This window comes from Panicum hallii, chromosome 4 (genome assembly GCF_002211085.1).
Source record: "Panicum hallii strain FIL2 chromosome 4, PHallii_v3.1, whole genome shotgun sequence".
Taxonomy (NCBI): domain Eukaryota; kingdom Viridiplantae; phylum Streptophyta; class Magnoliopsida; order Poales; family Poaceae; genus Panicum; species Panicum hallii.
The window spans coordinates 14,237,413-14,241,961 of record NC_038045.1 but is presented as its reverse complement, the minus strand read 5'-3'; positions in this window follow the sequence as shown (position 1 = coordinate 14,241,961).

The following is a 4,549-nucleotide window of genomic DNA, read 5'->3' as shown; positions in this document are numbered from 1 at the left end:
CCACGCGCGCGCGGGGATTCGCGCGCGGCACGAGGAGCGCCGGTGCAAAACGCGGCGGGTGATCGCGTGCGGGTCGGCCACGCGTGCACGGCGTTCGCGCGCTGCGCGAGGAAAAGAGTCGCGCCCGCGCTATTCGCGGAAAGCTGTCTTGCGTGAGTGGTGCGGGATGGGACGGCGGTCAAATCCGCTGTCGGTCGTCAAGGGTTAGGGTTAGGGTTTGACGACGAATGGTTTTTCATTGAAACACTTTAGCGCGTGATTTAATTTGGGTGAATTTTTCAGGGCGTTACAAACCTACCCCACTTAAATGAATCTCGTCCTCGAGGTTCGGCTGGCTCCTAAATAGATGGGGAAATTCCTTCTTTAAAGCCTCTTCGCGCTCCCAGGTCGCTTCTTCTATTCCGTGTCTACTCCATTGAACTCTGCATATCCGTACTTCAGAGTTTCTGGTCCTCTTAGTGACAATGTCCAGAATTTTGACCGGTACTTCCTGATATCGCAGATCTGGCTGTAGATCTATGGTTTCCACCGGCACATATTCTCCCTCGGGTACTCTTAAACATCTCCTTAATTGCGAAACATGGAATACTGGGTGTACATCCGACATTTCTTCGGGTAACTCCAGTTGGTATGCCACGGCTCCGACTCTCTTCAGAACTCGATACGGTCCAATGTATCGAGGGGCCAATTTTCCTTGTACTTGAAACCTTCGTGTTCCTCGAATGGGTGAGACCTTGAGATAAACAAAATCGCCTGGGTTGAAACTTATTTCCCGCCTCTTCTTGTCCGCGTAGCTCTTTTGTCGCGACTGTGCTGCTTTCAATTTCTTGCGGATTTCCGCTACTTTCTCCTCTGCTTCTTTTATAAGTGCGGGTCCTACTAGTGCACGTTCTCCAACTTCCGACCACATCAAGGGGGTTTTGCACTTTCTTCCATAGAGGGCTTCGAACGGCGACATGCCCAAGCTGGCTTGGTAACTATTGTTGTACGAAAATTCCGCATAAGGTAGGCTCTGTTCCCAATCATTTCCATAGGTCAGGACGCATGCTCTTAGCATATCTTCCATGATCTGGTTCACCCTTTCGGTCTGACCATCCGTCTGTGGGTGGTATGCGGAGCTGAAATCCAACTTAGTGCCCATGGCTTTATGCAGGCTTTTCCAAAACCTAGAGGTGAATTGAGTTCCTCTATCCGAAACAATTTTGCTAGGCACTCCATGTAACTTCACTATGTTCTCTACATAAAGCTTTGCCAGCTTTTCCCCACCATAAGTGGTTCGTACGGGAATAAAGTGAGCCGATTTAGTGAGTCGATCCACTATTACCCATATGGAATCGTGTCCCTTCTGTGTTCTGGGTAGGCCTACTACGAAGTCCATTCCTATTTCATCCCATTTCCAGACCGGGATAGGCAAGGGTTGCAATAATCCTGCCGGCTTTTGATGTTCGGCCTTGATCCTTTGGCAGGTATCACAATGTGCCACAAATCGTGCAATATCCGCTTTCATCCCATTCCACCAGTATTTTTGCCTTATGTCCATATACATTTTGGTGGATCCCGGGTGAATGGAGTAGGCCGAGTTATGAGCTTCGTTCATGATTATCTGCTGGAAGTCTCCATTCTGGGGCACACAAATCCTATCCTCGTACCATAATGTCCCCTTATCGTCTACTCTGAAGCCCGGTGCTTTGTTTTCTCCAGTTTGTTTGCGGATCTTCATTAACTCCTGATCCGAGCTCTGGGCTTCTCTAATTCTATCCTCTAGTGTTGATTGGACGCTTAGCACATGGCTGGAACCTCGAGGCACAATGTGCACGTTTAATCGTGCCATTTCCTCGCGCAGATTGTCATCCTTGGGTCCATAGGATTTCCGGCTTAAGGCGTCGGCTACCACGTTCGCCTTTCCAGGGTGGTAATGGATCTCTAAATTATAGTCCTTAACCAACTCCAACCACCTCCTCTGTCTTAAGTTTAAATCCGGTTGAGTGAAGATATATTTCAAACTCTTATGGTCGGTGTAAATCTCACACTTATTTCCAATCAAATAATGTCTCCAAATCTTAAGGGCATGCACTACGGCTGCAAGTTCCAAATCATGGGTCGGATAGTTCTGCTCATGGGTCCGGAGTTGGCGGGAAGCATATGCAACGACTTTCCCGTCTTGCATCAACACACACCCTAATCCCTGTCGGGACGCGTCGCAATAGATGACAAAGTCTCGGTGAATGTCCGGTAGGGTTAGCACTGGGGCGGTTGTCAGCCTTTGTTTCAACTCTTGAAAACTTCTTTCACAAGGTTCCGTCCAGGCGAACTTCTTCTCCTTCTTGAGAAGTTCCGTCATGGGTCGGGCTATCTTGGAGAATCCCTCAATAAATCTCCGATAGTACCCAGCTAATCCCAGAAAGCTTCTGATTTCACTAACGTTAGTCGGTCGCTGCCAGTTGGAGACTGCTTCGACCTTTTCTGGGTCCACTGCCACACCTTCCGCGGTTAAAATGTGACCAAGGAAAGCTACTCTCTCCAACCAGAATTCGCACTTGCTGAACTTGGCATATAACCTATGTGCCCTCAGCTTTTCCAATACTACCCGCAGATGTTGCTCATGTTCCTGAATACTCTTAGAGTAGATAAGTATATCGTCGATAAAGACTACGACGAACTTATCCAGCTCGTCCATAAATATCTTGTTCATGAGGTTCATAAAATAGGCAGGGGCATTAGTTAGTCCGAAGGACATTACGGTGAACTCAAATTGCCCGTAGCGGGTGACAAAAGCTGTCTTAGGGATGTCACTTTCCCTAATCTTGAGCTGAAAATATCCTGACCTTAAATCGATCTTGGAAAAGTACTTGGCTCCTTTTAGCTGATCGAACAGGTCATCAATCCTGGGAGGGGTACTTGTTCTTAATGGTGACCTCGTTCAGTGCCCGGTAATCTACGCACAACCTCATACTCCCATCCTTCTTCTTGACAAACAGCACTGGGGCTCCCCACGGCGACGAGCTTGGTCTGATGAAACCAATGCGTTGCAGTTCTTCTAGTTGTTTCTTTAATTCCGTCAACTCAGATGCCGCCATCCTATAGGGTCTTTTGGCTATAGGGGAGGTTCCAGGGATAAGGTCAATGACGAACTCTATATCCCTATCTGGTGGCATACCGGGAAGTTCTTCGGGGAAGACGTCTGGGTATTCGTTTACTACCGGGACTCCTTCTAAGGGCTTGGCTTCCATGCTAAACACCATAGGGTCAAACTTACTATCCTGGGTATGGCAAATCACTTGTACTCCCTCAGGGTTTGTTAGGTGTACCACTTTGTCGGTGCAGCCTATGAGTCCATTGTGTCGGCTTAACCAGTCCATTCCAAGGATTACGTCTATTCCCCCAGACTTAAGTACTACCAAATCTGCTAGAAATTCTACCCCACTTAAGTTGATTCTTACCCGGGAACAGCCTAATTGGCAATTGATGTCGCCCCCAGGTGTCCGGGTTAATAGGGGTGTAGCTAGTAGTACTGTAGGTATTTTATGTTTTTCCACAAAACTTGAGGATATAAATGAGTGCGATGCTCCAGAATCAAATAGTACTATTGCCAGAGCTGAGTTGACCAGGTACTCACCGAGCACTACTCCCTGAGCTTCTTGAGCCTCATGCACGTCGATGTGATTGACGCGGGCTTGTCCAAACGATTGCTGAGGCTGCTTCGTCTACTGACCGTTGTCACTGTTGCGGACGGGCACACGGTTGGCACCAGTCAGGGCCGGTCTGGGTCCATTCACTGTGTTGGAGAAGGCTGATGTGGCCGGCTTATTCTTGGCATAAGGGCAGTTGGCAATGTAATGCCCTATTTCACGGCAGTTGAAACAGGTCCTAACATTGTTGTTGTCGGGGGTGACCTGGCTTGTATTGCTCTGCGGGGCCCTTGTGGTATTCTGGCTCCTGGGCGGGGCCTGTGGTCCTGTCACTTACGACTGAGTCCTATACTGCATCGGAGCCTGAGATCTTGGTGCAGTGTAGTCGGAGTTTCTCGGCTTTTGGAAGCGGTCCTGCTGGCGAGCCTTACTTTCCAAGAATTTGCGTTTATTGTCCTTTCTTTCTTCGGCCTTGGCCCTTTCTGTGAGGATGGCCTTGTTCATCAGGGTGTTGAAGTCCGGATAGATCTGGGGAGTAAGCAAGGTCCGGAGCTCTGGGCTTAACCCTTTCTTGAACATGTCTTGCTTTTTATCGTCGTCGTTCACCTCTTCCGGGCATATCGGGCCAATTCTATGAACCGGTGGGTGTATTCTTCCACCGACATGCTTCCTTGTTGTAGTGCGCGGAATTCATCCGCCTTGCGCTTCATAGTGGCCGAAGGGATGTGATAGCGGCGGAACTCCCTTACGAATTCTCCCCAGGTGATGGTAGAGGCATCTTCGGCTGCGGCACAATAGTTTTCCCACCATGATAATGCTGTTCCGGTGAGCTGGTGGGCTGCCAGAAGGACTGTATCCCGGTCTGGCATTCGAATGGTTCGAGCTTCCTCTGAATTACTCGCAACCAGTCGTCAGCATCC